Source organism: Papio anubis, chromosome X, assembly GCF_008728515.1.
Source record: "Papio anubis isolate 15944 chromosome X, Panubis1.0, whole genome shotgun sequence".
NCBI lineage: Eukaryota > Metazoa > Chordata > Mammalia > Primates > Cercopithecidae > Papio > Papio anubis.
Genome location: NC_044996.1, coordinates 91,459,987 through 91,471,971, shown reverse-complemented (window position 1 = coordinate 91,471,971; position 11,985 = coordinate 91,459,987).

Here is an 11,985-nt window from a genome sequence, read left to right as displayed (position 1 = left end):
TGGACCTCTTGTAGTGAAATTCGGATCTAGGCTAGATTTGGAGGCAGCAGCAGACCTCGGATTGGAGAAGTGGTCAGGATTTGGTTGGACAAAGGGTCAGGACTTCATTTGTATACAGGACAGAGATTAGGAATGGCTTTTATTTAGAAGAGTTCAAACATGAGTTGAATTTGGGTCTAGGTTAAGTATAAAAAAATTAGAATTAGGCTTCAATAAGGGATTTTGACTGTGTCTTTATTTATGCAAATGGAAATTCATGGTTTCCTGTTTTATTCAATGGGTCATACCTGCTAGAATCCCTTTCACAGGACCTGGTTTTGGTAGCGGGTAGGAATGAGCAGGAAGCAGCCCTCATCCCTTACTGTGCAGCGTCATATTTCTCAGGACTCGGCTCCTCTGTCCCCTCTCAGAAACATACAACCAGATAAGCTATGCTTCCTGAGATCCTGCCACACACACACCAACCAGGCAGTTAATAAGTCGAGGCCAAATCAGTTAAGATAATTTCTAATATATATTGGGTTAGCACGCTGGACACTGTGCTAAGCATTTTACATGCACTCATCCATTTAATTCTCAAGGTAACCTATTTAGGTTGGAGCTATTATTAATTCTCATTTACAAATGAGGGAAGTGAGGAACAGAAAGGTTAAGGCATTATCGCAGAGTCACATAGCTGGTAGCAGAAACTGGATTTGAATCCAGAAGTCAAATTTCAGAGTTCTGCTGTTCATACTATATAGCTTTAAATTCTCACCTGTTTTTTTGTTTTGTTTTGTTTTGTTTTGTCTTTTTTAATGTTGGAGTCAATGTTAAACTACCTTCATAATCCCAGGGGGGACTCCTAAAAATGCCAAGCTCACTCCCACCTCAGGTCCTTTGAACTTGCTGGTTCCTATGCCTGGAGTGCTCTTTCCCCAGACCTTTGCATAACTGAATCTTTATCCTTTAGGTCTCCACTCAAACATTACCTTTCAAAGAGACCTTTGCTGACAAGCCTAATTGAAATAGAACACCTACCAATTACATAGCTAGGTCCTGGAGTCACTCTCTTATGCACTTCCTCTGGTTTATTCTTAATCATTGCACTTATTCCCAACTGATTTGATATAATGATTTTTAAAATATTTTTTCTTACCTGCAGTACAGTATAATGATTTATTTAGTGTTCATTTCCTCCCACTAAAAAGTAAAACCCAGGTCAGGCGCGGTGGCTCATGCCTGTAGTCCCAGCACTTTGGGAGGCTGAGGCAGGCAGATCACGAGGTCAGGAGATCGAGACCATCCTGGCTAACACGGTGAAACCCTGTCTCGGCCGGGCGCGGTGGCTCACGCCTGTAATCCCAGCACTTTGGGAGGCCGAGGCGGGCGGATCACAAGGTCAGGAGATCGAGACCACAGTGAAACCCCGTTTCTCTTAAAAAATACAAAAAATTAGCCGGGCGCGGTGGCGGGCGCCTGTAGTCCCAGCTACTCAGGAGGCTGAGGCAGGAGAATGGCGTGAACCCAGGAGGCGGAGCTTGCAGTGAGCCGAGATCGCGCCACTGCACTCCAACCTGGGCGACAGCGTGAGACTCCGTCTCAAAAAAAAAAAAAAAAAAAGAAACCCTGTCTCTACTAAAAATACATGGAGGAGGTGCTTTAGAGATTGTGAGTCTGTCCACCACAAGGCTCATCTTGTATTTTTCCCAGCACTAGCCTTAGAATGAGCCATTTCTCCAATGATCCTTGGTTCCTTTTAGTAGAGAATGTTATTGAGAAGTCAAGATCTGGGCACTAGAGATGTTCATTACTACTAGGGTGTTGCTGCTCCCAGACTCCTTCCAGATAGAGCTAGAAAATAGAAAGATGATATGTAGGTAGGTAGGTAGGTAGGTAGATAAATCATTTATAGATATAGATATGCATGTATTCTGTATACACACATATCTTCATATTTATATTTAGTTTATATCTATATTTCTATATATAGAAAACCATGAATTCAGTTTCCAATTCCTATATTATATACCAGGATTAATTCTAGTTTTGACCCTTTCCATATTTTTAACTCCCTTCTCTGATAATGAGAAACCTGGATTTTATTATCCTCAAAACATTTTTCTGTTTATTCTACCCCTTTGTATATAATCAATCTCCTGAGCCAAGTGGGCTGCCACCCTGCTTTGCTTCCTCCCTCAGTCAGGACCGAATGCTCCAGGGCCACCACTCACTGTTATTTTCTTTGCTTGGGTCACAAAGCCTGCCAAGCTGCCAGCCCACTCTGCAGCTTTCACTCAGGCCCTGATTCCCAATGCACCACTGTCAATCCCTTAATATTTCTTGAAAAACTAAATAAATAAGTGAATGAATGAATGAATGAATAAAGCGTATTCTCTTTGCTACCTCAGGCATACAGCTGCCAACTCCATTCAATTCTAGCTCTGCCAATAAAAACTCCTTGTCTCTATATTTGCAGCCTAGTTTAGGTCCTATCATTCCCAACCTAGGTTACTGTCCACCTGCCACCTTTCCCCCTCTTATCCATCCTATCTACCAAATCAAGTCTGAATTGTATTCATATCTCACTCCTCTACTCCAGAATATTCAGTGGTTCACTAAGGCTCACTGGAGAAAGGTAGAGCCCCCAGTCGTTGTGTTAAACCTTTCTAGATATGGCGCTCTTGGCATCCTCTTCTACCTTTCCTATGCTTAGGTTAGAATGGTTAACATATCAAAAATAGAAGCTATCAGAAGAAAACTCCCACAGTCTCCCACCATATTTGCCCACCTACTCACACACATGCCAATCCTATTACTGTGGATTACAGGTTGCTGCTCCTAAGGCCAACCTTTCTACTTGAACACCTGATGCCACTCCCTTTTACTTAATCAACACATCGTTCCAGCAATTCTCCCATCTCTCCTTAATTACATTCAGTAATATATATATAGAATAAAACTTCACAAGCAATGAGGTATGTCCTGGGAATGTAGAACTGGTTCAATAAAAAACATAATGCACCATACAAAACAGATTACATCAAAAAAACCAAATTATCATATCAATTGATGCAGAAAATCAACTAAAAAAGTTCAACACCCATTCATGACTTAAAAAAAAAAAAAAAAAAAACACTCAAGGCTGGGCGTGGTGGCACATGCCTTTAATCCCAGCACTTTGGGAGGCCAAGGAGGGCGGATCACTTGAGGTCAGGAGTTCGAGACCAGCCTGGCCAAAGTAGAGACGAAACCCCATCTATACTAAAAAGTACAAAAATTAGCCGGGCATGGTGGCTGGTGCCTTTGATCCCAGCTACTTGGGAGGCTAAGGCAGGAGAATCGCTTGAACCAGGGAGGCAGAGGTTGCAGTGAGCTGAGATCGTGCCACTGCACTCCAGCCTGGGTGACAGAGCGAGGCTCCATCTTAAAAAAAAAAAAAAGCACTCAGCAAATAGGAATAGAAGGGGATTTCTTCAACTTGATAAAGAGTATCTATGAGCCGGGTGCACTGGCTCATGCCTGGAATCCCAGCACTTTAGAAGGCCGAGGCAGCAGGTCACTTAAGGTCAACAGTTCAAGACCAGCCTGGCCAACATGGTGAAACCTCAACTTTACAAAAAATACAAAAATGCTCACGCCTGTAATCCCAACACTTTGGGAGGCCCAGGCAGGCGAATCACCTGAGGTCAGGAGTTCGATACCAGCCTGACCAACATGGTGAAACCCCATCTCTACTAAAAATACAAAATTAGCCGGGCGTGGTGTTGCATGCCTGTAATCCCAGCTACTAGAGAGGCTGAGGCAGGAGAATCGCTTGAACCTGGGAAATGGAGGTTGCAGTGAGCTGAAATCACGCCATTGCACTCCAGCCTGGACAACAAGAGCAAAACTCCGTCTCAGAAAACAAACAAACCAAGAAGACAAAACAAACAAACAAAAAATTACCTGGACATGGTGGCATGTGCCTATAATCCCAGCTCCTTGAGAGGCTGAGGCAAGAGAATCACTTGAACACAGGAGGTGGAGGTTGCAGTGAGCCAAGATAGCTTTACTTCACTCCAGCCTGGGCTACAGAGTGAGTGAGACTCCATTTCCAAAAAAAAAAAAAAAAAAGAAGACATGGAAGAAAATCTTTATGGCATGGGCATAAGCAAACAGTTATTAGACACAAAGGCACAATCTAAATAAGATGTAATTGATAAACTGGAATTCCTCAAATTGTAAAACCTTTGCTTTTAGAAACTCACTGCTGAAAGAAGGAAAAGATTAACTACCAAGTGAGAAATAATATTTGCAAATCACATATTCAACAAAAAACATGTAGCCAGAATCCACAAAAATCAATAATAAGAAAACAAATAATCCAGTTTAAATATGGGCAAAAGACCCAAGCAGATACTTGACCACAAAGGCTACAGGGTGGCAAATAAGCACATGAAAAGATATTCACCATAATTAGCCATTATGGAAATAAAAGCTAAAAGTACAATAACTACTGACATATACTATGACAATACCTAAAAGTTTAAAATATAACAATGTCGAGTGCTGGTGAGGATGCAGGAGAACCAGAATTCTCAAACCTTGCTGGCAGATATGCAAAATGGCAGAACTGCTCTGGGACATAGTTTGGCAGTTCCTTATAAACTTAAACATATAATTAACATATGACCCAGAAATCCCATACCAAGTATTTACCCTAGAGAAATTAAAACTATGTACATAAAAAGCCTGTACACAAATGTTTTTAAGAAGTCCATTCATAATCACCAAAAATGGAAACAACCCAATATCCTTTAATGACTGAATGTATAGACAACCTGTGGTATGTATATCCATATAATGGAATACTAATCCAGAAGAAAAAACCAATAATGGATACACAAACCAACTTCAATGAATCTCAAAGGCACTATACTGAATAAACGAAGTTATTCTCAAAAATCACTTACTCCTTTTATAATTCCATTTATATAGTAACAGAAAGCAGACCAGTGGTTGTCAGAATTTAGAAATGAGGAAAGGGCATGACTACAAAGAAAGAGCACACGGCAGTTTTGGGGTTAATCGTACTGTTCTGTAACCTGGTTGTGGTAACCAGGATTAACATATATCTGTTAACCAATTTACATACGCGTTAAAGTTTATAGGACAATAAACAAAAAATTTATAATAAGCTAATTTTAAAAGTTAAAAGATAATTTTGAAAACAAATGACTTCTGCTAACAGGACAAGATGAATTAAATGCAATTTTCTCTATCCCACTAAAAACCCTAGATACTATATATAAAACAAAGATAAGAAGGCTCTGAAAGGTGGAGAGAAAAGAGCATACTGGCTAGAGATGTTGGAACGTGAGGAAATACAATGTGTTAAGTTCTCTGGGTTTTCTTATTTGTAAACCCTTATTGAAATATAAATCACATAGCATGTAATTCACCCATTTAAAGTAAACACATCAATGGCTTTTAGTATATTTACAGGATTGTGCAATCACCATCACAATCAATTTTAAAGCATTTTCATTAGCCCCAAAAGAAACTCCATACCTATTAGCAGTCATTTCTCATATGTCCCCAACTCACCCCCCAGTTCTAGACAGCTATGAATCTATTTTATGTCCCTATATATTTACCTATTCTGGGCATTTCATATGAATGGAATCATATAATATTTAGTCCTCTGTGACTGCCTTCTTTCACTTAGCTTAATGTTTCAAGGTTTATCCATGTTGTAGCATGATCAATACATCATTTCCTATTATTGCTGAATAATATTCCATTGTATGGATATACCACATTTGGTTTGTCCATTCATCAGTTGACAGACTAAATTATTTCACTTTTTAGCTACAATGAATAATGCTGCTACAAACATTGGTGTACAAATTATTGTCTGGACATATGTTTTTATTTTTCTCGGGCTTATACCTAGTGGTGGTGTTGCTGGGACTTATGGTACCTCTTTTTGAAGAACTGCCAGACTATTTTCTAAAGTGGCTGTACCATTTTACATGTGAGTAGCAATAACAAGGAACTCCAGCGTCTCCCACTAGAGAGGTATAAGTGAAAGCATAAGTAGGTAGACAGAAGTTCCCTCCATGTCAACGAAGGCCAAGTGGAGAACCTAGACTTCTACTCACACCTGGCAGTAATGAAGCAGTGCATCCCCACTCACTTCACCCAGCAGAGCAGTGTCACAGGAACCCAGATAAAGCAGACTGGGGCTGGGCACAGTGGCTCACGCCTGTAATCCAAGCACTTTGGAAGGCCAAGGCGGGCAGATCACCTGAGTTCGGGAGTTCGAGACCAGCCTGACCAACATGGAGAAACCCTGTCTCTACTAAAAATACAAAACTAGCTGGGCATGGTGGCACATGCCTGTAATCCCAGCTACTAGAGAGGCTGAGGCAGGAGAATCGCTTGAACCCGGGATGTGGAGGTTGCGGTGAGCGGAGATCACACCATTGCACTCCAGCCTGGGCAACAAGGGCAAAACTCTGCCTCAAAAAAAAAAAAAAGCAGATTGGAATAAAATCTAGAGTCTCATAATTCCCAAAATGTCCAGATTTTAATAAAAAAATTACTCATCAACAGAAATAATTCAAACTGAATGCAAAAGACAACCATTAGATGCTAACACCAAAATGACAGAGATTTTTTTAACTATCTGAGAAAGATTTTAAATTAGCCATCATAAAATTGCTTCAACAAGCAATTGTGAATGTGCTTAAAACAAATGAAAAAATAGAAAGTCTCATCAAAGAAATATAAAGCCTCTACAAATAAACAGAAGATATGAAGAAGAAGAAAATGGAAATTTTAGAATAGAAAAATACATTAACCAAAATTTTAAAATTCAATGAATGGTCCCAACGGAAAAAATGGAGGCAACAGAGGAAAGAATCAGGGAACTCAAATATTGAACAGTGGAAATTATCCAATCAGAGAAACAGAAAGAAAATAGACTCAGAAAAATGAAGAGAGCCTCAGCAACCTGTAGAACTATAGCAAGAGACAATAATATATAACATTAATGTCATCAGACTCCTGAAAGGACAAGAGAATGAAGAGAGAGCTTTAAAAAAAAAGGACTCAGAAATAATGGATATATATTTCCCAAATTTGGAAACAAAGACATTTACAAATTAAAGAATTCACAAGAACCCCAAACTTATCATAGTCAAACTGCTGAAACCAAAGGCAAAGTCTTGAAAGCAGCAAAAGAGAAACCAAACTTAGCTATAGTGGGAAAATGATTATAACATACAGATTTCTCATAGATAGATAGATAGATAGATAGATAGATAGATAGATAGATAGATAGATAATTTCCTGTATATGTAGACCCAAGATTCAGATTTATATCCTTTTCATTCTCCCTAAAGAAAATATTTTAACATTTCTTGAAGGGTATGTCTGCTGCTGATAAATTTCTATACTTCTCTGTCTCTGAGAAAGTATATCTTCTTCACTTTGGGAGGATAATTTCACTGGATATAAAATTTTAGGTTGGTGAGTTTTGAATCTCAGTACTTTAAATATTTCACTCCATACTCTTCTTGCCTGCATTATTTCTGACAAGAAGTCTGCTTTAATTTTTATTCTTGTTCCCTATAGAAACGATTTTTATTATCCTCTGGTTTGAGATTTCCTCCTTGTATTTAGTTTCCTTCAGTTTGAATATGACACATCCTTGGTTAAGTTTTGGTATTTATTCTGCTTGCTATTCTCCGAGAATTACGGATCTCTGGTTTGGTGCCTGTCATTAACTTTGGAAATTTCTCAGCCATCGTTATATCAAATATTTATTCTGCTCCATTCTCTTTCTTCTCCTCATATTCCAATTATGTTCATGCTACATCTTTTTGAAGTAGTCTACAGTTATTGAATGTTCTGAGTTTTTAAAATCCTTTTACATCTTGCAATTTATATTAGAATTACCTATTGACATCTCTTCAAACTCACTGAGTTCAATAACCCAGCCATAATAAATTTACTGATGAGCCTATCTATCTAAAATATTCTTCATTTCTGTTAGATTCTTAGCATTTCATTTTCATCCCTTGGAAGAATTTATATGTCTCTACTTATATTACCAATCTATTATTTCATGTTTTCTAATTTTTCCATTATAGCCCTCAATATATTAATCATAGATATTTTAAGGTCCTGTCTGAAATTCCAATATCTGTATCACATCTGAGCTTGGTTCTGATACTTGCTTGGTCCTTTGAGACTGCTTTTGCTTGCTTTTTGATGTGCCTTCTAATTTTTTTTGTTAAAAGACAAATAGATGGTATCAAGTTATACAAGCTAAAGTAAAATACCTTTAGCATAACAATTTGTTAGTCTGGTTAGGAGTTGGGTTTTTTTATGTGTGCTGAAGCTATCGGTGCCGGAGGCTTCAAATACCTCAAGTGACCCTTGTTTATGTCACTCCTCTTGACTTTGTGCTTTCCTAAATACTCCTCTTCAGAGAAAATCGGTTTCAGATAAAGGAAAACTAAGAGAAATTGTTGACAGAGGAAGGCAGACAAAAAGAAAACAGAGGAAATAAACAGAAACTAAGTGATGAACTTATGACCTAATATAGCAATAATTATAGTAAGGGGGTGGGGCAAGATGGTAGAATAAAAGGCTCCACCAATTGTCCCCCCTACAAGAACACCAATTTAACAACTAACTACACACAACAAAATACTTTCATAAGAACAAAACATCAGGTAAGCACTTACAGTACCTGGTTTTAATTTCATATCGCTGAAACAGGAACTGAAAAGATAGCAAAACCAGTCCTGAAGCAGCAACACCACCCCTCCACCATCCCTCCAGCAGTGGCAGCGGGGTGCAGAAAGCGGAGATTGCAGCAACTGTGAAGCATTGAACTCAATGCTACTCTATTATAGCAGAAAGCAAAACCAGACCAAACTCAGATGATGCCCACCCATAGAGGTGGCATTTAAACCAGCCCTAGTCAGAGGGGAATCAATGATCCCTGGAGTCAGAATCTGAGTCCCTGTAAGCCTAGCCGCCATGGGCTAAAGTGCTCTGGGGCCACAAATAAACTTGAAAGGCAGTCTAGGCCACAAGGACTGCAACACCTAGGCAAGTCCAAGTGCTGAACTGGGCCCAAGGCCACGGATACGGGGCGGGGGGCACATGACCTACTAAGATGCCAGCCTGGGTGGCTAAGGGAGTGCTGGTATCACCCCTCCCCTCACCCCAGGCTGCACAGCTTACAACCCCAAAAAAGATGCCTTCCTTCCATTTGAGGAGAGGAGACAGAAGAGTGGGGAGGACTTTACTTTGCATCTTGGAAACCACATCAGCCACACAAGATAGGGCATAAGTCAGAGTTGTGAGGCCCCCTTTCCAGGCCCTAGCTCGCAGACAACAATTCTAGACACACTCTGGGCCAGAAAGGAAGCCATTGCCTTGAAGGACCCAGTCCTGGCACCATTAACCACCTGCTAACGGAAGAGCCCTTAGGCCCTGAATAACCAGCAATGATACCCAGATACTATGTCAGTGGCCTTGGGTGAGACTCTGAGACTTGCTGGCTTCAGTTGAGAGTCAGCACATTACCAGCTGTGGTGGCTATGGGGCAAGGATCCTCTTGAGAAAAATGGAGGGAAAAGTAAAGGGGACTTTGTCTTGCACCTTAGATACCAGCTCCACCGCACGGAGGTAGAGTACCAAGCAGACTCTTGGGGTGTTCAATTCCAGGATATGACTCTTGGATGGCATTTCTGGACCTGCCCTTTGCCAGAGGGGAGGGCACGGTGAGTCCCAGGCCAGGAAGCATTTACCACAAACTGACTTAAGAGACCTTGGGCCATAAGGGAACATAGGCAGTAGTCTGGCAGTACTTTCCATGGGCCTATGGTGACAGTGGCTATGGGATGAGGCTACTCTGTATTTGGAAAGGAGAGAAAAGAGTGGGAAGGACTGTGTCTTGTAGAAGGACTGTGTCTCATGGTTTGAGTGCCAGCTCAAATCTTAGAAGTCAACCAGGTAGACCTCTAAGATTTTTGACTCTAGTCCCTGGCTCCCCAGTGGCAACAATGGACCTGCCCAGGGCCTGGGGTAACTCACTACCCTAAAGAGAAGGTCACAAGCCTGGGTGGCTTTGCCACCTACTGATTATAGAGCCCCCAGGGCCTTAATCGAACATTGGCAGTAGCCAGACAGTGTTTACAGTAAACCTTGGGTGAGACCCAGTACTCTACTAGCCTCAAGTCTGACACAGCACAGTCCCAGTGGTGGTGGCTACAGGAGTGCTTGTATCACTTTTCCCCCAGCTCTAGGTGGTTCAGAACAGAGAGAGATTTTGTCTGTTTAGGAGAAAGTAGGGGGAAGAGAACAAGACTCTCTGCCTACTAATCCAGAGAATTCCTCTGAATATTGTTCAAGGCCATCAAGCTGCTACTTTTATGAGTTTGCAGGAAACACAGCGTTACTGCACTTGGGTGCCTTTTAAAGCAGATACAACTTAGATCACACCTAACTTCTAAATATCTGGAAAGCCTTTCCAAGAAAGATGAGTACAAACAAGCCCAGACTGTGAAGACTACAATAAATGCCTAACTCTTCAATGTCCAGACACAGATGAACATATACAAGTATGAAGGCCATCCAGGAAAACATGACCTCAGCAAATGAACTGAATAAATCACCAGGGTTCATTAGATCATTTAGCTTACCAGATGAACTAAATAAGGCACCGGGCACCAATGCTGGATATGGGACCCTTCGGATAAGAGAATTTGAAACAGCTCTTTTGAGGAAACTCAAACTCAATACAACACAGAAAAGGAATTCAGAATTCTATTAGATAAATTTAACAAAGAGATTGACATAATTTTAAAAATTAAGCAGAAATTCTAGTTGAAAAATCCAAATGGCATATTGAAGAATGCATCACAGTCACAGCAGAATTGATCAAGCAGAAAAAATAATTCATAAGTTTGAGAACAGGCTATTTGAAAATACACAGTCAGGGCCGGGCGCGGTGGCTCAAGCCTGTAATCCCAGCACTTTGGGAGGCGGAGACGGGCGGATCACAAGGTCAGGAGATCGAGACCATCCTGGCTAACATGGTGAAACCCCGTCTCTACTAAAAAATACAAAAAAAAACTAGCTGGCTGAGGTGGCGGGCGCCTGTAGTCCCAGCTACTCGGGAGTCTGAGGCAGGAGAATGGCGTAAACCTGGGAGGCAGAGCTTGCAGTGAGCCGAGATCCGGCCACTGCACTCCAGCCTGGGCGACAGAGCGAGACTCCGTCTCAAAAAAAAAAAAATTTAAATACATATGCACTCAACCCTGGAGCATTCAGATATATAAAGCAAATACTATTAGAGCTAAAAAAGACAGATTGACTCCAATACAACAATAGCTGTAGATTTCAACATCCCACTTTTAGCATTGGACAAATCTTGCAGAGAAAAATCAAGCAAAAAAATCAGACTCAATCCACAGTATAGAATAAACGGACCTAATAGATATTTATGGAACATTTCATCCAGTGACTGCAGAGTACACATTCTTTTCCTCAACACATGGATCTTTCTCAAGGACAGACCATATGTTATGTTAGGTCAAAAAACAAGTCTTAAAACATTCAAAAAATTGAAATAATATCAAGAATCTTCTCTGACCACAATGGAATAAAACTAGAAATCAATTAAAAGGGGAATTTTGTAACCTATATAAACACATGAAAATTAAACAATATGCTCCTGAATGACCACGGGTAAATGAGGAAATTAAGAAGAAAACTGATGAATTTCTTGAAACAAAAGATAATGGAAACACAACATACCAAAACCTTTGGGATAGAGCAAAAGCAGTACTAAGAGGGGAAGTTTATAGCTATAAGTGCTTACATGAAAAAAGAAAAACTTAAACAACTTAACGATGCATCTTAAATAACTAGAAAAGCACATTAATTTTGTATCCTGAGACTTTGCTGAAGTTGCTTATCAGCTTAAGGAGATTTTGG